Genomic DNA, 22,369 nt, shown 5'->3' with positions numbered 1-22,369 from the left:
GCTGTGAGGATTAAATGAGTGCCTGACACATGCTAAGCATTATATCAGTTTTATTAACGAGTGGAAGTGATAGGTTGATAGATTCCAGCTTATTCTAAGGAAGAATTTCCTAATAATTATAACTGTTCAAATGAGGAACAGGATGTTCCTCAAACTAGTGCATTCCCTAGCCCTTAGTTGCTAGAATTGCTTAAGCAAAATCTTGAATGAACACTTCTGTCAGCAATCTTGCAGAATTCCTAAATTACAATACAGGTTTATCTAGATGATCTAGAATTCCTGCATGTTAATTCATAATATGATTACTAGGTTCTCTAAGTAGCTATAACAGTATTTTTACAAAAAATGTTTTGTATTTGCTTTTTGTTAAATAAATTTATTTATTTATTTTTGGCTGCGTTGAGGTCTTTGTTGTTGTGCACGGGCTTTCTCCAGTTGTGGCAAGCGGGGGCTACTCTTCGTTGCCGCACACAGGCTTATTGCGGTGGCTTCTCTTGTTGCAGAGCTCGGGCTCTAGGTTTGCAGGCTTCAGTAGTTGTGGCACGCGGGCTCAGTAGTTGTGGCTCGTGGGCTCTAGAGCACAGGCCCAGTAGTTGTGGTGCACGGGCTTAGCTGCTCTGCGGCATGTGGGATCTTCCCAGATAAGGCATCAAACCCGTGTCCCCTGCATTGGCAGGCGGATACTCTTTTTTATTTTTTATTTATTTAATTTTTTTTTTTGGCAGGCGGATTCTTAACTGCTGCACCACCAGGGAAGTCCCTTTGTATTTGTTTTTGTTTTTAGGAATACACATAAGAATATCTGCAAAGGACTTAAATATCTACAAAGGACTTATTAAATTTTTCCTAAGAATTTATCGTTTTTGATGCTATTGTGAATGCAGTTTTTTTTTTAATATTTATTTATTTGGTTGCGCTGGGTCTTAGTTGCGGCAGGAGTGCTCCTTAGTTGCGGTATTCAAACTTTTAGTTGCAGCGTGCATTTGGGATCTAGTTCCGTGACCAGGGATCGAACCCAGGCCCCCTGCATTGGGAGCGTGGAGTCCCATCCACTGCACCACCAGGGAAGTCCCCCAACGCAGTTGTTTTCTTAATTTCACTTTTGTTATTAGTATAGAGTATAAAGTTGATTTTTTGTATACTAATCTTGTATCCTACAACCTTGCTAAACATGTAAGTTCTAGTAGTTTGTTTTGTTTTTGCTGTGTCTGTGTGTGTCTGTGTTTTCCTTATGACTTTCTACAAAGGATCATGTCATCTGCCAAGGAAAACAGTTTTATTTCTTCCAATCTGGATGCCTTTTGTTTATTTGCCTTTTCACACTGGCTACACCCTCCAGTACAATGTAGAGTAGAGGTGGTGGGAGACTGCGTCCTTACCTTGTTTCTGATCTTAAAGGCAAAGTATTGTCTCACCATTAAATGTGATATTAGCTGTACGTTTAGATGTCCTTTATCATAAGCTTCTGTAAAAATAAGATTCCTTGGCCTCATCTGAAGACTTAGGGAAGTGGATCTCGGAGAGCTGCAGCCGTAGGGAATCTGTACTTCTAGGAAGCAGCTCAGATGACAGCCTTGATGGTGTTTGAGGACCTATACTGCCCATCGCTTGTCGCGCGCCGTTAGAGGAGCTCCCAATTACACTCCCTGCCTTTCCTGGAAGAACCACTGAAGAAAGAATCTCAGTACTCCCTACAATTGGGTGTAGTAAGCAACAAGACTGTCAGTTATAACAGTTTGACATTCTGCAGAATGGCCCTCAAAGAAAAGTGACGAATCTGCTCTCGCGCATTGACCAGAACTATAAGCAGCAGTCTGGCATTTGGGCTCTTTAGGAGTGGAAATGGGTCAAAGTCAGGAGGCAAACTTGAGCTATTAAATTGGTTGCCTAGGTGTCGTATTATGCCCAGTATTAAAAGCTCCTAGGCCCTGAGTATGAAATTATTAGTTTAATCTATAGCTTAATCTAACGATGGCTTAAAACTGCCACGCCGCCTAGCCGGACTACCTAACTACGAAGCGACACTGCTTCTACGCGGAATTAATTTTACACCCCTAAGAAATGAATTACGAGAACATTTTTCCCTATTACCTCAACCCTGAGATCCAATCAGACGCAAAAACGGACCGGAAAAGAGATGCTGGCGCTATTGATTGACGTACATTCCAACCAACCTACAACGGAAGAAGAGCGCGCCTGAGCAAGTCGTTATCCAGTCCGTACTAGCGTTAGCGGAAGAGGCGGGGGCTGTGGAAACGGCCGCCGCAGGGTTGGCGGACTTGAGGAGGAGCAAAGATGGCGGAGTGAGGTGGGTTGAGGCCCCCTGGCCTTTGGGCCAGGGGGAGGGCCGGACCCCGGGCGCTCGAGTGCTTCTGCTGGCCCGTGCGAGGTAAGCCGAGAAGGCAAAGACGGGAACTAGCAGGAGGTGGCGCGGCCCAAGCCGTCCGAAGAACGGAGTGCGCGGAGCCTGCCCGCAGGTGGCACGGGCCTTAGCCAGGCGCGGGTTTCCTTGCGAGCGGCCCCCGGGCGGCAGCCCGGACTTTTGGGGGGTTGTTGCACCATAACTCAGACCCGATCTGCCACTGACCTTCTCAGTGCCTTGCCTTTGGCTGCCTTTGTGCTTTCGGCTTGTTGCCCGATGATTGCACCCACGCTTGTGCATATGTGGCATTCTCTGCGTCGGCCATCGGTTTATCTTTGAAGAATATCTTTGTTTTATTGATTTATTTATGCTCCTCGCCTCACGAACTTCGTGTCCACTGTTTTGCCTGAGGCTCGGGTCTCAATCGAGGCCTGTTGCGGCTCTGAGTATTTTGTGACCCTGTCCCTTTGACCTTGAAATTTGGTGTAACAGGTTTCCCCCACTTACTGGGATTTAATTTGAGTCTGTGTATGTTCTCTTGCTTACCTTTATTATATGCATTCGTTCCCACTCCCACCTCTCAAACTTTTTGAAGATCTGCGAAAGCAGCTTTGTCCTTGTATGACCTGATAGTTGCCTAATGGCGCATTAATCTCAGCTGACTCTAGGTAGAATTAACCGTAGTTTTCCAGAACTAAAGGAGTCAGTGTACAATTTTTATTTATGTATATATTTATAGAGAGAATGAGAAAGACTTTGGGGAGTTATTATTATAAAGTAATTTGTGTAATGGGGTGGGGTTACAAAGTATACTACTGTCAGTCATTTGTGTTCGGTTTTTGTTTAATTTCATGGGATACCTTTTTTTGTAATTTGGGTTGTTATGACTCCTCATTCGGCCTTTCAGTTAAATTGTGGAAAGGTTTCTGAGTTGTTGAAGCCTGTTTAAAACTGGCACATTAGTTAGGCCCAGTTCGAATGACATGTCCAAATACAAATGAATGTGTCTGGTATGCTTTTTGCTGGCCCTGGATTTAACAGAGCTGAAAATACCAGGTAAAGAAATACTTCTAAATAAGACGTTTCTGTTGCTTTTGTCCAGAGTAGTTTTTTCATTTCATCTAGGAGAAGAAGATACTGGGCAGAGGAAAGGAACAGAACATTCTTCCTTCCTACCTCACAAACAGGGGAGTGATCATTTATACTAAAGCAAAGGTGTTTTGCTGGAGAAGCGTGTCCATAGCATCATCAGATTCTCAAAGGGGACAGTGTTTAAAAACTCGAGAACCACTGCTCCAGGAGTTTTGACATCTTTATAAAATTAATGCCAGTGCAGGTAGAGAGTAAATTCTTTTTGATTGTTCCTTCTGAATAGTTTTTGATAGTGATGTTTTTAAGACTAGTTTGGTTCATTTGAATAATTTTGCACATAAATGCATACAGCAAAAGTGAGGGCTGTATCCTTACTGTAATGTTCTTTTTTTTTTTTTTGTAATGTTCTTTTTATTTTTCCTTATCACAGGAAGAACATTTTCCTTGACTTGTAGGTGCTTTTATATTCATCTCAAAAAGAAAACAAAATTCTGAACTCAGGATTTGGCAAGTGAGTAATAGTGGCTAATGCTTTCAAATACTGTTTACGCAGATTGGCAATAGCTAGATAGAAGTAGAGCAAGAGATCATTAGCTTCAACAGAGGATGAACATCAAAAGTGACTATAAATTATTGGTATAATCTCTCCCTGAAGGTACTAGGGAAGGATTTGTTCCACGCTTTTCTTCTAGCTTTGGGTAGTTCTTCGGCTTGTGGCAGCATAACTCCAGTCTTCACAAGGCATCCTCCCTGTGTGTGTCTGTGTCCTAAATTCTCCCTTTTATAAGGACACCAGTCAGATTAGGGGCCCACTTGGCTCCAGTATGACCTCATCTTAATTAATTACATCCGCAGTGACTCTGTTTCTAAATAAGGTCATATTTTGAGGTATTCATATGACAACATAGGAATTTGGGCAGGACACAGTTCAAACCATAATATCTACTTAGTCATATACCTTGATTGTATTATATGAAAAACATTCAATGTTGAACTGCTTTAAGGATTAAAATCTTGTATACCACTTGTATAAGGGACTTAGAGTAGTTAAAATCATAGAGACAGACAGTAGAATGGTGGTTGCCAGGGGCTGCAGGGAGGGGAAATGGAGGTTTATTATTTAATTGGTACAGTTTCAGATTTGTAATATGAAAAGAGTTCTGGAGATGGATGGTGGTGATGGTTGCACGATAATGTGAATGTACTTCTTACCACTGAACTGAACACTTAAAAGGGGTTAAGATGATAAATTGTAAGTTGTGTGTATTTTACAATAAAAAAAATTGAAGAAAGATGAGTGAAAAACTCCAACTATATGTATTTCAATATTAAGAAAAGGAATAAGAAGAGGGAAAAAGGAATAAGTACCCTTTAGCTGGTAGAGTCTTTATCATATACTTTTAGAGCCAAGGCTTTGTTGCTTGGATTGTAACCTTAATTAAGTCCAGGCAGACTGTTAAATAACACAGATTCAACTGGGTAAATTTATTTATTTAAATTGAAGTATAGTTGATTTACAATGTTGTGTTAATTTCTGCTGTACAGTAAAGTGACTTAGTTATACATATAGCTATATTCTTTTTATATTCTTTTCCATTTTGGTTTATCCTAGGATATTGAATCCCAGGACATTGTATAGTGTGCTTTCATTTATGGGGAGGAAATAAATCCACTTAAGCACATCTATATTAGTATAGTCTAGCCCACATCTGGGGGCAGAAACTGTCCAACAAACCCAGCATTTGTTTTTCTTTTTCTTTTTTTGGCCGTGTGTCATGGGGGATCTTAGTTTCCCGATCAAGGGTCGAACCCATGCCCCCTGCATTGGGAGCACAGAGTCTTAACGACTGAACCGCCAGGGAAGTCCCAGCATTTGTTTGTTTGTTCTTGTTGTTTTTTAATAATTTTTTTAAAAATTTATTTTTTATTTTTGGCTGCGTTGGGTCTTTGTTGCTGCACGTGGGCCTTCTCTAGTTTTGGCGAGCAGGGGCTACTCTTCGTTGTGGTGCACAGGCTTCTCATTGCAGTGGTTTCTTTTGTGGAGCATGGGCTCTAGGTGCGTGGGCTTCAGTAGCTGTGGCTCACGGGCTCTAAAGTGCAGGCTCAGTAGTCATGGCGCACGGGCTTAGTTGCTCCGCAGCATATGGGATCTTCCCAGACCAGGGCTCGAACCCGTGTCCCCTGCATTGGCAGGCGGATTCCCAACCACTGTGCCACCAGGGAAGCCCTTGAGCTATTTATTGATGTGTAACAAATTACCCAAAATGTAGTGGATTAAAACAACAGTAAACATTTATTATCTCGCACAGTTTGTGTGGGTCAGGAGTTACTAGAGCTTCTGGTTTGGAGTCTCATACAGGGTTACAGTCAAGATACTAGCTGGGGTGGCAGTCATCTAATTGCATGGTTCACATGGCTAGCAAATTCATGCTGGTTGTGGAAAGCCTCATTCCTACCACTGTCAGCCTCTTCCAGGGCTGCTTGAGTGTCATGATACAGCAGCTGGCTTTTCCCAGAACAAGCAATTCAGGAGAGCAAGGCAGAAGCCACAATCCCATCTGTGACCTTGCCTCAAAAGTCACTCACTGTCACTTCCTCCTCATTCTTTTGGTCATTGTTTAGACACCAACTAGTATACTGCAGTACAATTCTGACACCATCTGGAATTAATGCAGACCCCACAAGTCAAAAGGGCATGATCCCCCAAGAAGACTGCCCTCACTTTAGATGCCAGCAGCACTTTGGAGGATCCCCAGGCCACCTGCACTTCTGACCAACTGGCTGCAGATTCAAGGGTTCCCATGACCCTGTCAGAACCAATCTTTGGTTTCATATTTATTTTTTCCTTCTTTCTGGCTGCTTTGGGTTTATTTATTCTTTTTCTAGTTCCTTAAGGTATAAAGTTAGGCTGTTGATTTGATATCCTTCTTCATTTTTAATTTAAGCATTTACAGCTGTATATTACTCTTAGCACTGCTTTTGCTGCATCTTGTAAGTTTTGGTATGCTGTGTTTTTGTTTTCATTTGTCTCAAGATATTTTCAAATTTCCCTTGTGATTTCTTCTTTGACCCATTGGTTGTTTAGGAGTTTGTTGTTTAATTTCCACTGGTTCATTTACTGTAAATTCCAACAATTTGTAGTCTCCCTCTAGGGACAAAGGCCAGTCAAATTTTTTATTATACAGTAGTCACATAGGTGAACCCTGGTACATTTTTAGAAGGGATTATTAAAGGGTGTGAATACCAGGAGGCAGCAGTAAGGGAGGACCATCTTAGAAGCTGACTACTACAAAGTCATTTGACTCAGATCTGGCTAGCCCAAGAGCTTCATTGAAAATTCCTATTTTCCCTTTTCATCCTCTCAATAAGTCAGATTTTCTAATATAAAGTTACATTTTTTGTATAATCAACAGCACTAAACAAGTGAGTTCAGAGACCCAGAAATGCGTAGTAAGGCACCAGCTTTACAGGAATGTATTTGTAAGTTTTGTAGATCAGAGTGTATAGTTGTACTTTCTTCACCTAACTCTAGGACCTGTCTATTTAAATTTTAGCTCATGTTGGCTAAGTATATTTAAGAGCCCTGCTATTCAGTTGTTCAACAAATTTTTATTAAGTGCTTATTATGGGTCACATGCTATTCTAGGTGCCTGGGATTCACCAGTGAACAAAACAGGTTCCTTCCTGGTGGAGGTTACATTTTAGACAGGACACATGAGAAACATAATAAGTATTGTACCTTACATAAGTGCCTTATGTAGTGTTTCATGCATGGATTAAAAGGAAAAGTAGGGCTTCCCTGGTGGCGCAGTGGTTGAGAGTCCACCTGCCGATGCAGGGGACACGAGTTCGTGCCCCGGTCTGGGAAGATCCCACATGCCGCGGAAGCGGCTGGGCCCTTGAGCCATGGCCGCTGAGCCTGCGCGTCGGGAGCCTCTGCTCCGCAACGGGAGAGGCCACAACAGTGAGAGGCCCACGTACCGCAAAAAAAAAAAAAAAAAAGAAAAAGGAAAAGTAGAACAAGGTAAAGGAATGGTGGGGATACATCTGTGGATAGGATGGGGGGAACAGTATAATCTTAAATCAGGGCTCAGAGTAGGTCTCTTTGAGAAAGTGACATTTGAATAAAAACTTCAAGGTGAGTCGATTAGCTCTGTCAGTACCTGGGGAAAGAGTCTTCTCACAAAGAGAACAGCCAGTACACAGGCTATAAGGTAGCGTGTCTGACATTCCAGGAAGAGCAAAGAGTCCAGTATGGTTGGAGCCCATGATGAAGGGGGAGATAGAATTGGCATCAAAAGAGATACAGTGGGGATCTTATGGGGAATTTTGGGTAATGGTCAAAACTTTGGCTTTTATACTAAGGTACTATTCATTCAGTTTTCAAATGGAACCTACAGGTTGTGATTCAAACACGCAGAGTTTAGAGTTGAATAGTCATGTTTGAGATGTAAAACTGGGTATTAGGAAGAGAATACAAGCTTATGATGTGCTGTCATTATTGCCTAATATTAAGATGTAGATTGGGGGATAAGGTTTATATATGATGAATGTATGCATTTTTATTAGTTGATATTGCTAAAGGAATTTGTCTTTAAAAGCGTCTAGACATTTTCCTTATTAAGAAAATGTGCATTTTTGGGACTTCCTGGTGGCGTAGTGGTTGAGAATCCGCCTGCCAATGCAGGGGACATGGTCGAGCCCTGGTTCGGGAAGATCCCACATGCCGCGAAGCAGCTAAGCCTGTGCACCACAACTACTGAGCCTGCGCTCTAGAGCCTGCGAGCCACAACTACTGAAACCCACGCGCCTAGAGGCAGTGCTCCACAACAAGAGAGGCCACTGCAATGAGAAGCCTGCGCACCACAACGAAGAGTAGCCCCCGCTCGCTGCAACTAGAGAAAGCCTGTGCACAGCAATGAATACCCAACGCAGCCATAAATGAATGAATAAATGAATAAATTTAAAATATGGAACGCTTCACGAATTTGTGTGTCATCCTTGCACAGGGACCATGCAAATCTTCTCTGTATCATTCCCAGTTTTAGTATATGTGCTGCTGAAGCAAGCACAAGAAAAGGTGCATTTTTTAAATTGAAGTATAGTTAATTTACAATGTTGTGTTTCAGGTGTACAGCAGTGATTCCGTTTTATATATATATGTGTGTATATATATACATACACACATACATATGTATTCTTTTTCAGATTCTTTTCCATTATAGGTTATTCCAGGGTATTGAGTATAGTTCCCTGTGCTATATGGTAGGTCCTTGTTTGCCTGTTTTATACATAGTAGTGTGTATATGTTAATCCCAGACTCCTGATTTAGCCGCCATCCCCTTTGGTAACCATAAGTTTGTTTTTTTTGTGTGTCTGTGAGTCTGTTTCTGTTTTGTAAATAAGTTCATTTGTATCATTTTTTTTTACGTTTCACATATAAATGATATCATATGGTATTTGTCTTTCTGTCTCTGGCTTACTTCACTTAATATGATAATTTCTACATCCATCCATGTTGCAGCAAATGACATTAAGGAAAAGGTGCTTTTTATCTTTCTCTTTTTTTGGGCCAAGCCGCATGGCATGCGGGATCTTAGCTCCCTGTTCAGGGATCGAACCCATGCCTCCTGCACTGGAAGCACAGAGTCTTAACCACTGGACCTCCAGGGAAGTCCCAAAAAGGTGTTTGTTTTTTTTTTTCCGGTACGTGGGCCTCTCACCGTTGTGGCCTCTCCCGTTGCGGAGCACAGGCTCTGGATGCCAGGCTTAGCGGCCATGGCTCACGGGCCTAGCCGCTCCACGGCATGTGGGATCTTCCCGGATCAGGGCACGAACCCATGTTCCCTGCATCGGCAGGCGGACTCTCAACCACTGCGCCACCAGGGAAGCCCAAAAGGTGCATTTTTAAAAGACTTCTTTGGTACTTATTTGGTTTATATAGAATTCTTTCAGCATATTTACTTGTGGAAAGAACTAGCTTGTATCTTCTTTCCCCCTCAACATTACTGCCAATTATCTGGCCATTAGAATTGAGCTCCAGAACAGTCTAGTGGCTGGTGCAAGCTTTGAACTAGCTTGAGTAAGCTTATGTAATGAAACAGCTCTGTTCTCCGTAGGGTTCTAAAGGCCTGTATGTGGATATTCTCAGTTTTTTCTCTCACTTCCTCTGCTGCTTTTATAACAAATGCGAATTCTGTAGTTCTTTACCTTCTGAATTAATTTACATTTTCCTTTTGTAGGTTTTGAATCAGAACTGTCTCGTCTTCAACCAGAAGAGGTTATTCAAGGTCAGTTTGGAGTTGAGAGGTGTTTTTGAATCTCTGTGACATACTAAAAATGGAGGGCTAGGAAGACTAGTTAGCCAGTCACCATTGGCCATTTTTGTAAGCTTAACTAATTTATTTAAGCTTTTGATATGTACCTGTGATTTATTTCTTTATTATCATACATAACATAAAATTTATCATTCTAACTATATTTAAATGTATAATTCAGTGGCATTAAGTATATTCACATTGTTCTGTAACCATTACCACTGTCTATTTCCAGAACTTATTCATCATCCCAAACAAACTCAATACCCATTAAGCAGTAACTCTCCACTTCCCTGCCACCAGCCCCCCGCCCCCCCAGTTCCTAGTTACCACTTTCTTTCTCTGTGAATTTGTCTAGTCTAGTTACCTCATGTAAGAGGACTTAGACAGTATTTGTCCTTTTTTTGTCTGATTTACTTTTGCAGATATTTGCAGTTTAACAAGTGTGATGTTTAACAGCAGTGAACTGCTAATGTTTTTACATGCTTGCATTTGGCGATCATGCTACAGTACGTATTGTTTTACCTGTGTTTATAGTTTACAAAATTTTTATGGTTCACTCTTGGTCTTAGGTAGTTGAAGATAATTCCGAGTAAGATGACACATATGGTTTTGAGTATTAAGTATTTAAGCATCAACTTTGGAGTACAATACTGGTTTTATTTATTTATTTTATAAAATTATTTATTTATTTATTTATGGCTGTGTTGGGTCTTTGTTGCTGCACACTGGCTTTCTCTAGCTGTGGCGAGCAGGGGCTACTCTTTGTTGTGGTGCACGGGCTTCTCACTGCAGTGGCTTCTCTTGTTGTGGAGCATGGGCTCTAAGCATGTGGGCTTCAGTAGCTGTGGCACATGGGCTCTAGAGCACAGGCTCAGTAGTTGTGGTGCACGGGCTTAGTTGCTCTGCAGCACATGGGATCTTCCCAGACGAGGGCTCGAACCTGTGTCCCCTGTTTTGGCAGGTGGATTCTTAACCACTGCACCACCAGGGAAGTCCTACAATACTGCTTTTAAGCACAGATTTTTTTTTTTTTTAATTTTTAAATATTTATTTATTTTTGACTGTGTTGGGTCTTTGTTGCTGCATGTGGGCTTTCTCTAGTTGTGGTGGGCAGGGGCTACTCTTTGTTGCAGTGCGTGGGCTTCTCATTGCGGTGGCTTCTTTTGTTGTGGAGCACAGGCTCTAGGGGCATGGGCTTCAGTAGTTGTGGCATGTGGGCTCAGTAGTTGTGGCTCGCGGGCTTAGTTGCCCCGCGGCATGTGGGATCTTCCTGGACCAGGGCTTGAACCCATATCCTCTGCATTGGCAGGCAGATTCTTAACCACTGTGCCACCAGGGAAGTCCCAACACAAATGTTTTATATAGAATCATTTCATGGACTATATTATTCCATTTGCATAAGAGGAAATTAACATGTGTGTCTCATTTTATATAATGCAAGTTTTTATATAATTCTAGCTTTTTGTATCATACTTACATAAGTTTCTTGGCTACTGCTTCTGCTTTTCTTTCTTTCTTTTTATTTGTTAGTTTGTTCTTATTTTTTATATATTTATTTCTTTGGCCGCACCCTTACGCATGTGGGATCTTAGTTCCCCGACCAGGGATCGAACCCGTGTCCCCTGCATTGAAAGGTGGAGTCTTAACCACTGGACCGCTGGGGAAGTCCCTGCTTCTGCTTTTCTTTCTTTCTTTTTCTTTTTTTTTTTTTTTTTTTAAATTTTATTTTTTGTGTTGGGTCTTCGTTGCTGCGCACGGGCTTTCTGTAGTTGTGGTGAGCGGGGGCTACTCTTCGTTGCAGTGCATGGGCTTCTCATTGTGGTGGCTTCTCTTGTTGTGGAGCACGGGCTCTAGGTGCACAGGTTTAGTAGTTGTGGCTTGTGGGCACTAGAGCTCAGGCTCAGTAGTTGTGGCGCACGGGCTTAGTTGCTCTGCGGCATGTCGGGTCTTCCCGGACCAGGGCTTGAACCCATGGCCCTTGCATTGGCAGGTATATTCTTAACCACTGCGCGACCAGGGAAGCTCCCCTGCTTCTGCTTTTCCAGTGATAATACTGAATTTGGTGGTGTGGTTGGACATTTTCTTTTAAACAATATGTAATCCAAAAAATTTTTTTTCTGTGTGTTTTAAAATACTATTTTTAAAAAGTAAGCTCATATAGAAGTACCTATCTTAATCTTCCTGTTTTCAATTTATTTTGTATTTCCAGGTATTTCTGTGTTGTCTCCTGGAGTGGGGTTGTCCTGCTTTTATCAGGCCACCTTCCCTATTCTTGAAATGTGGATATCTCTTCTCTAAACTTTACCTCCATGATTTGGACTGGAAAAGGCTGCTCTTCTTTTTGTTCCACCTCTCAGATTCAAAGAAGAGAAGCCCCTGGGATGCAGTCATCCTGCTAACTTCTCTAGGAAGAAAGAAGCAACTGACATGCATCTTCTGCTGCAATTTGCTTAATCACAAATAATTTTACAAGCTGAAGGCTGATATCATTTGAAACAGGTGCTTAGATGGTGATATTTGTGAATTCTTTACCTTTTGTTCCAGACAAGAAGACGAAATAGCAAGCATGCGTGACATCAGGGTGTTTTTTTTTAACGTCTTCCAGTTTTAGCCACTGTTGTGATAAGCACAGTTGAGACTTGCAGCAGTAAATTCCAAATATGTGTTCTAATTTGAAGTGAAAGAGATGCTTAAAAAATTACATATATTTCTAATACCTGGCTCATCTTTTGGCATAGATTTACTGGATAAGAACAAAGGTCCAATTTTGCAGTAAAACCTTTGATGTAATAAAGAAGCATAAAGACAAGATATCACAAGGTTAGTTGCATATGTGAGTACATTATCACAACTCTATAAATACACATTTTTACATGTGTAAGTCCACATTTTTGGATGATAAGAGGGATATTTCTCCTGGAGAAGGAAGCTGTGGTGGACTTCTTTCTCAGAAGTCTTTGGATATATGGTATTTTTTAATGTTTTTTCATTCTTCTAAGGAATAACCACATTGTGCAGATGCTAACCCTATGAGTGCATGCTTGGGTTTAGTGAAAAATTGGTAAAAGGGAACTAAACAGTTTTGAGTCCAGGGATGGAACCCTCTTCACCACCCTAGGATGAGAAGCTACTGTATTAAAATTAGTTCATTCTTTTTCGTGCAGTCTTATTTATATAGCACTTGAGACTTGGTTTTACATGCTGCTAAGGCTGGAAGAAAAGTGGCAAAAGTGGTTTTTCTGTTCAGAAGATCTTGGGATGGACCCTACAGTATGACCTGCCTTCACCTTTGGACATACAGGAGTGGAGAAAAAAACGAGGAAAGTTTCCATATTACTCCTTTCTCCTAAGAAGAAGAAGTGAAAATGCTTCATGCAGCTCCGTCTGACTTTATGGCGTTTCACATTCTATAGCTTTGTTTTTTGTAAAAGGATAAGTAACTTTTTCCCTTTGATCCAAGATGGGTTCTTGGGTATTTGATTTATTTTTCTAGGCAATAGGTGTATGTTTGGCTGAAAAGGCTGGGACTGAGGTAACTTTCCCCAGTTGGAACTGAACTTTCTCATCAGAGAATGGGCCTCAGAAGAAATGTTCCCAGACTGTGGTTGGGTCAGTGTAGATTTAGAAGAAATCCAGGGTCTGAAAAAACTCAAACAAGAAAAATAGTTCCAGTAAGAAATAATGAATTTCCTTTCTTTCTGTTAAAACTTATAACTATCTGATGAACAGACTACAGGGTAAAGCCGTCCTTGCTTCCAAATCAACAGAGGACCATTGTATGAATTGCCAGGTGTTTACATAAGAAGAATGAAACCTTTATAAGGTTTTGTAAGTAAAGAAAGAATTTACAGCTGGTTAGATGAAATTAAGAACAAATCATCTTAGATCATCTCTGTGATACAGGGAATGTTTGCCCAGGGCCATGCATGTTGTGCTGCTGAAATCTTGGGGCAGATTTACCAGAATTTGAGAGTGATAAAAATAGCCAAAAATTGGAAATATTGAGCACTCTTAATGATTAGTTAAATTGGTCAACCAATTTGAATTGGCATATGGAAGCGTTTTAGTAAAATAATTACATAATATAAAATATAATTTCCTTTAATTGGGGGCAATTACTGAGTGGTAAAGCATAGTAGAAGTAACTTGGATAAAGGTAACTTAGATTTTTCTCTGACTTCTCAGCCACTTCCTGATGTTTTCTATCAGTATTTTGGAATTGATAAAGACAGAATGGAACCTATATACATGAGTCCCGTTGGTATGCTGGGAATATCATATGGAGAATTTGTATCTTCAGTTGTCTGTTACCCATCCTCCCCATGTTTTTTTGGGCAACTTTTTGGGTAGGATTGTTTGGCAGGGGATAGAGACCCTCTACTGTCAGCACCAGTGAAACCATCTCTGGCCCACTTGTTTGAATAATTGTGTGTGTATCAGACTCATCTTCTCCAGTTGCTTTACATATTTTCATTTCAAAGCTAAGAGAACCACTGTTTAATGCTTTCAGGTTGTTTCTGCATCTGTATCTTCCATGATTTTCACCAGATGGCATTTAACAAAATGGGTACATTCCAGTTGTATTTGCCCAGTGTTTACTTAATACATCTACATTGTTTTTCCTGGTCTATTTTGGTCCACTTCATGATGGCAAAAGCTATAATTTTAGGCAGGACTATGCCTCAATCTGTAGCTGTGCCTACTTCCTTTCCTTTGCTCATCCATGTTAGCTGGCAGTTTTTCTTTTAAAAAGTTGAACAAAAATGGGATATGTGCAATAGAAATATATATATGTATATTTTAATACTTGTGGACAGATGTTACAAGTTGTTTAAGAACAACAAAATCACCAATGTCTTCCATTTTGAGATGTGTATAGTTTTGTAAGCATTAGTGCTTGGTAGCATATTGTAGTGCCATGTTAGGGGTTAGTGCATGAGCCTAGTAATAATTTAAACTTCAGGATGAATTATTGATAATAACTAATAGTGTAAAAAGAGTGGAAAATCTAGACCTTTTCTTTTCTCATAAATATCTGAATCCGTGATATTCTCCCTGGGGAAAAGAGATTAAGGCCAAAAAGACTCATTTATGAATAGAAATATGGGGTCACAAGGTGAGATACTGTCTTTGAGGATTTTTAAGCTTTCCATGAGGTAGGAAACCAAGTTGCCTTTGTGTGTTATGAAACCTTATATCAAAATGAGGCCCCATTTCATGATTCTGCTTTGCTCTCTTTGAGGTGAGACTGTTCTTACACTGTTTTCACATTGTATGTCTTGTAGGTTTATTGTTTTCCCACTCTTTTTGCATCAGATTATTTTACATTTTGCATGTCTTACTGAGATGCTATGTTAATTGCTCAAGTGAGTGCTTTTCTAATCTGAAGACCATTTATGTTTCCTATCTGCAGTATGCTACATGTTAACAGAAGAACACTGGTCAGTAGTTGAGTGTCCTAGATTAATTTCTCTTGGGCTTTTCCTGTTTCCAAATTTGCTGAATTGTGTATTGATGAGATTCCAGACCTTTTCATGAGAATTGGCAATGTAGCTAAATGGAGGCTACCTAGGTTGCCATGTATTAATATTAACTAACTCCCTGCTTGGTTATAGTAAATTGCCTCAGACAGCTTTCACTCTTTTTTCCTTGTAGAAAGAAAAGTTGTTTTGTTCTGAAAGCATAGCTTTCTGTAGAAAAGAAATTCCTACCTCTAAAAGCTTTCTTGAGAACTTGGAAATGGCAGTTTTCTGGGGTGATTTTTAAATCTCAGTATTAGGAGAGTCCAGGATTTATTGCCACAGATTCTATAGTTAGTATGATAGGAAATGCAAAACTTTTTTAATGTGGTGTGTCTTGTGTGCAGAAGCAGGCTTAAAGAAATTGACTCTTGGGCAGCAAATCTCGAGGGACCCAGGTTTAGATTCTTATAGTGTACTTAAAGTAGTTGTACTCCTGGTTCAATTAGTTGAGTGCCTGGGAGAATCCACTTCTGAAAAGCATTTAAACATTTAAAAAAATACCTCTGAAAAGGTAATGAATGCAAAATAGCACAGTATATAGGAAAGAATATTTCCTATTGCAAAAAAAAAAGCCATAAAACAAACAATTTTCAAGAGGTAGAATTTCAGTAGCAATAACAGTTTTGCATGTATACTAAGTTGCGTTAGCAGGGTTGTACAGTAGAATACTACTTGAGTTTGAGGCTCTGTGATAACAGAATTCCATGAAAGGAAAAAGATGCTGTAGGTAAAGAGTATGTAAAAGGTACTTAAAAAAAAACAAAACTATGAATGTATATGAATATGTCATTATGTGAGAAATCGCAACGTTTGTGCAAGTTAAAGGTTAAAGACCCTACTTGTTTGCTAGAGCAGAGGGTTAGAGCCATTTAAGCTTTTCTGATGCTTAACCTGGAAACGTACTCCTACTGAGTAAACCCCACTGAAGCTCATCGTGTGGGGATTTTGCTTATGATGTTTCTTTTAACAACAGGCATTTATAAAATGGCATACTTTTTGCTTTGTCACCTCATCTTTCTCCAGTAAGTTTCCTGGGTACATTTTTTAAAGAGAGAGAAAAGTTTGCTGTGTGTGTATATTTAGAGTTTAAAAAAACAGACTAAGAACTTGGATAGCTGGCTTTTCCTCATGCCTGTTAGTGTAGGGACGTTAGGATTTAAAGGTATAAAGCAAAAGGACTGAAGGGAATGGCCAGAGACAGTACACTGTCTAATGTAGATGTGCCAAGGCCTGTGGCCTGTGATTGCTTATTTTAACAAGAACCCAGCAAACTAGTTTCTTGATCTGAATCATACAGCTCTCACATCAGGATGTAATAACGGAATGAGGGTGACTTCTTACTCCCTTTTACCTCATGTTCATCTTGGCCATTTAGCACCTTGAAGATCCCTGAAAAAATTGTGTCTGTGTTCCCTTGTTTTCCCAGGGGAGAAAACTGAAAGATGGGTGGATCTAAGAAAATAGTGCCTCTTGAATATTAGATTCTTAAATGGCAACTCCAAAGGATAGAGAGAAGGCTATAGCTCCTCTTTAAATGTCCTATGTCTTCAGTTTTGTGTTAAGAGACATTGGAATAACCAAGCAATATTCAAACATCTGCACGATCACGAGGACACCACTGCATATTACAGTGATGTCAGTAACAGTTTAGTTACTTAGAACAATTAAAGATTACCCTTAATAGCAACATTCATAGTTTTAAATGCTCAAATGTGCTACAAGTTTTTGTAGTCTCAAAGTATGGTTGATACTTTTCAATGTTGTTTTGGTCTCATGTTTACTCTTTGTGTACCTGTGATATGCAAAATATGAAGAGACCCTTGGCCTCCAGGAGTTTACATTCTCATGGTGCTGCTGGTGCAAGCAAATTGCTTCTAGTTTATTCAGAACATTGCTTGGCTGTTAATTATACCATGTTTGGAAGGATTCCTTGGCCAATAGTTTTCAAAAGCAGAGGGCTATGCTAAACTTCAGGGCATTGATTTTTGAGTTTACATTGTATTAGCTCTGCTGTTCATGAACTCCTTTTCCCCAGGGAGCTGTGCAGGTAATGCTTATTAATGTGAATCAAACTATTCTGCCTAAGAGCATCTTCATCATCTCTATACCACCTATGCTCTTCTATGCCATCACTGTCAGTAAATGGCCAAGAAAACTCACTGCTCCAGAGGACATCTCTCAGTACTCTATTTTCCCAAATTTTTTACATCACTCTCTACCCAAAAGGACCAGAAGTTGCAATTAATCCTTTTATAACTGAATAGTGGTCCTAATTTTAACCTTTTTGTGTGTGACTTTTGTACCTCTGTTCTGAAGCAGCATTGTGATAGATGTGGAGCACCTGCCTACATTTCTAAGCAATCACTTTATTAACCCACATTTTCAGTTGAAACTTTGCATGTAATTTCCTCTACTTCTTCTGAGTCAAGGGGTTTACTCTGCATGTTTATTAAAAGTGGGTCTGGATGGAAGTGCAAGCAATAGTGGCAGGCCCATAACTCTTATTTTAGAGTATAATATTCTAATGCATGGTTGAAAATGTCCAATGTTATGTGGCTACTAGTAATTAGATATATGCATTTATTAATAATGAAGCAATAGAGACTTAAACCACTAGCTTGAATTTATTGTTTGGATTATTTTCATTTTCTAAGATTATCTTACTTCCATTGAAAATGGAAGCTAGAAGATAAACAGGGGCAACCATAAGACATTCAAACTGTCAGGAATAGAGCATAACAGTGCTCACCCTCTAACCTCTTGCCTGGTTCCATTAGTCCCCAAGCATGTTTAAAAACAAAAGGCACAAACTAAGCATGTTCAAATAAATAAAGAAGCTGCTATGGCTATAATAGAAAGGTGCAGAGTTTCAGAAAGAGTATGGAATACCAGTGTGGAAGATGTAGAGTAACTAGGGATGGGGTTTGTCTGATACAATTTATGTGGCTTAAGTTTGGATCTCTTAAGACTAGAATCTTGGAAGTGAATAGAGGCAACATGGACATATTTCAGATGTTCCAGGATTTTCAGGTAACTAGGTGACTCTTTGGATGGTACTGGTATTACCCAACCATAAAAGATCCTTCCAGCAAAGGAGCCCATTCCATTTTATGGAAATAGTCCTTAAAATATAGATACATCTGTGGTTTGGTTTTTCTGTTGTTACTGTATTTAAGTTTTTAAAGAAATTTTTTTATAGCCAGAGTTTTATCCTTGATGTTTTGGTTAGACTTCATAATTTGTTGCCTAAAGCTTTTGATGCCAGGTAGACAGGAGCAAGTTTTCCTGTTTTGTAAAAAAGAAAAACCTTGCTGTTTATTACTTGATGAAGAAAATAGATCAGTTCATTGTAATAGCTTAAAATTTTTTGAGATGATTTCTGACTTTGAAATAACCCATGTAAGTACATGTGATCATGACAAGTAATGTACAAATGTGATTCATTATATTTGAAAGAGACCTAAGTAGAAGAGAATTCAAGGTTAGACTGGATGATTTTCACTAGGCCCCTTCCAGGTTTCATGTTCTATGATTGAAAAATAATTTTTCCAAAATTATTTCAACCTCATTTTAATCTTCACTTTGAATACCTTTAGGAATGTTTAAGTGGAATGGTAACTTTCCAGTAGTTCCTAATGAATAACTTATAGTCCTTTTACCCAGTTCAGGAAGTGAAATGTCATATCCCATATGTAAAGTTTCAGTTTGGTACTTATCAATAAAATGTCTGCCAGACAATGAAACCAGTAAAGATTTAAGGACAGAGTTTCTCTAATCTCTGTTCCTATTATTTCCACTAGGCCATATTAAAATGTTAATATTAGAAGCCCAGACATCACAGATTTCTCCAGGAACCCATACTCGTAAACTTTTTTTTTTTTCTTCCTGGTACGCGGACCTCTCACTATTGTGGCCTCTCCCGCTGCGGAGCACAGGCTCCGGACGCGCAGGCTCCGCGGCATGTGGGATCTTCCCAGACCGGGGCACGAACCCATGTCCGCTGCATCAGCAGGCGGACTCTCAACCACTGCGCCACCAGGGAAGCCCCATACTCGTAAACTTTTAAAGTCAAGAGTAGATATCTTAAGGTTAGAATTTTCAAAAGATTTTGTCTCCCCTGGTGATGGTATGCCATGCCATAAAGTATAATTTTCTCCCAGGGATAAATATTCTGGCAATACATTATCATCAGTCCGTAAACAACAGTAATAGTCTTGGCGCTTACCTTAAAACCACCTATCGCTGGTAATTTAAAAGATTCACGTTAAAATAACCTTTGCATAGAGTTTTACTTCAGTAGCTTTTGTTTTTACTTGTTCAGATCTGCTTCATTGCCTCATTGGTATATAAGATAATGTTAAAAGAATTCATTGAATGTTTGAAGTTTTACAAAAGGCAGCTTGCTTTCTAATCTATGCATCTTTGGGATATTAGAAGAAATATTCTTTGCTGTAAAAAGGAACTGCTGTAAAAGTTGGAAACTCTGCGCCTGTGTACATATATATTTTGGCAATAAAGCAGCATGGGCTGAGAATGCACTGAAATTTCACTGTGTTGTTATTTGGAATGGGTAATTCTAATAATGCAGTAAATTATGGAGATGGAAGAAGGAGCCTATCCACAGACCTGTGCTTAGGTAGGCGCCATATGTCAAATAAAGAAGACAAAGGACCTGGGTTTCTTGATGCCAAGTTGTGGCAGTTTCTGTTGTAGTGCAAGGGAAAAACAGGCAACCATATGAATAAAGAGGCACCTTATTTAAACTAGGCCCTTATGCCATCCCCTGTTTTACCTTTAGGGCCAACCTTATGCTAGGTCTAGGAGCAAATGTTTAGTTTCTGGTAAGGAAATAATGATACAGTTACTGCCGGTAATTAAGAAGCTTTTATATTTAATTTTAAAAAGTTAACTAAAGATGTTTCAACGCTAATTAAGAAGAGATCCTGCTAGATTCAGAGGAAAGGAAAGGAGTTTTTTCAGTTTTAAGAAAGCTGTTACAAACTTCCTTGGGATTGGCTATTGTCAAATGAACAAAAGCTATGTGGTTTTTGTGATGTGACAACTAATGTAATAGTTCCTTCCTTTGATTTATGAGACTATTCATTTAACACACACTGATAACTCCACTCCCAGGTACTGTGCTAGATGCTGGAGTTACAAAAATTGAGATGGTTTCTGCCATTAATTAAGGAGCTCCAAAGTGTACAACTTGGGGACTTTATATATGCAATTTTTTTGTTCTTACAAATACATGGAATTTTGAAAACACTTTTATTCAACATACATACAGTGCTAAATGATAACTAGCCTTAGAATCTGTTAATATCAGCCAGTCATTATTGATGTTATAGACTTCCAGAGGAGCTTTTATACCACTAAGGCTTTGTTTAAAAAAGTCAGCCATTAGTGAGAACATTAGTACAATTGGTACAACATTTATGGAAGTCATAATATCAAAATTGTAAATGCACATGCCCTTTGACTCTGTTCCACGTTAGGAATCACTCCTACAGAAATACGAGGACAGATACGCAAAAGACATGACAAGGATCCAATAAAACAATGGTTAAATTCTGATGTATTGATTATTGAATCATATGCAGGTGTTAAGTAATTTGTGAGGCCTGGTATAGAAAGCTGTCTGTGACATGTATTATTTGAGAAGCAGGTTGCAGAATAATGTGAAAAATATAATTGCCCTTTATGTCTATGTGTCTGTCCACACGCATGAAGGTTATAATAGCTTAGCATTTATTAAGCACTTAATATTAAGCATTACTCTTAATTACATTAGATGTATTCATTAACTCATTTAATCCTCACTAGAGCCCTAGTTAGTTTTTAATCCCTATCTTACAAGAAGAGTTTAATTCTTCAAGTTCATGGCCAATAAGTAACCAAGCCACAATCTGAATCTAAATCATTTGGCTCCCAGCATGCTACATTGTGCCTCTCAGAAATGTAAGGGGAAGTATACTTTTACCCTTTCCTTTGTCACACATCTATATCTGAATTTTTTTCTAGAGTAAACATGTAATTTGTATTTGAGAGAAAAAAAAATATTTAAAACTAGCCAGCTTAATTTGATGTCAAGTTCAAGCATTTAATTTTCTATTGAAAGTCTACCAAAACAGCAAATCCAGAGGTTAAGGAAAATCGCTACGTAAGAACAGCTTTTTAAAGAAAGGAAATACGTTGAGGCAGACATACCCATACACAATAAGAATTCCAGGATGATTCAATGTAGTATTAGTATTAGGTCTCATTCTTTAGGAGTAGAAAGAGCTTTTCTGGTACTGGTTGTTGCCAGAGGCTTCGCCCTTACTTAACCAAATTTTGCAACTCAAAAGCATAAAGCGAGCCAGAATTTTCTCTTTCAAATAGTTTTAAAGGAAAATATCCTATATGCAGTCTAAAATGGAAAGAATCTGCTATTAAATCTGCTAGCCACTGGGGACTCCCCTGGTGGTCCAGTGGTTATTAAGACTGCGCTTCCAATACAGGGGGTGTGGGTTCGGTCCCCGGTCAGGGAACTAAGATCCCACATGCTGCGCAGCGCAGCAAAAAAAAAAAAATCTGCTAGCCACATCAGAACCACATTAACTTCTCTGTGCACCACCACTAGGCTATCGTCTCTTGATTGTTCTAGTGCCAGCCCCTCCTTAGTGGTCTGCTTGCCGCCCTCCCACCCATTCTCCATAGGACAACCCTAATGAGGTTCTGAAAACGAAAATTTGATCCTGTCATAGGCCTCCTTTAAAATTCTTCAAGGTTGTTGGGATAAAAACAAACATCTTTCAGAAGGCCGATAAGACCTTGCATCCGCAGGTTTCTGGACACCGTTGTAACTCCTACAGGTCTTTTTAAGGGCCTTTGTATAGACTGTTCTCTTCGTCAGCTTATTAAATGCCTACTCATCTTTCAGACCACTGCTGAAACATTACTCCCACAGAGAGGCCTTACCTGACCCCCAAACCAGGTCAGTTACTTGCTATATGTGCTTATATCTCTATGTCCCTTTTCTTCAGAACCCTTACTACAGTTGTAATTTTAAATGTCTTCATGTGGTTATT

At 39.6% G+C, this 22,369-nt stretch overlaps 1 long non-coding RNA gene and 1 other non-coding gene across 3 annotated transcripts; one reads left to right on the top strand and one right to left on the bottom strand.

Moving 5' to 3' along the window:
- Positions 1 to 2,257: 2,257 nt before the first annotated feature.
- Positions 2,258 to 19,834, top strand: LOC114904343. 2 transcript variants are annotated; one of them, XR_003795936.1, is made up of 5 exons: positions 2,258 to 2,389; positions 3,885 to 3,965; positions 9,697 to 9,744; positions 10,197 to 10,280; positions 11,984 to 19,834. It is a non-coding gene; the product is annotated as an uncharacterized LOC114904343 (long non-coding RNA). The 2 variants fall into 2 exon arrangements; XR_003795937.1 differs by lacking the exon at positions 10,197 to 10,280.
- On the bottom strand, positions 8,419 to 8,526 carry LOC114905254. Its single transcript, XR_003796116.1, has one exon. It is a non-coding gene; the product is annotated as a U6 spliceosomal RNA (small nuclear RNA).
- Positions 19,835 to 22,369: the final 2,535 nt, after the last annotated feature.

The sequence above is a fragment of the Monodon monoceros genome, unplaced genomic scaffold (assembly GCF_005190385.1).
Source record: "Monodon monoceros isolate NGI ecotype Baffin Bay Population unplaced genomic scaffold, NGI_Narwhal_1 Super_Scaffold_21, whole genome shotgun sequence".
Classification (NCBI taxonomy): domain Eukaryota; kingdom Metazoa; phylum Chordata; class Mammalia; order Artiodactyla; family Monodontidae; genus Monodon; species Monodon monoceros.
Note: the sequence above shows the minus strand (reverse complement) of the source record. Positions and strands in the feature narration are given on the sequence as shown.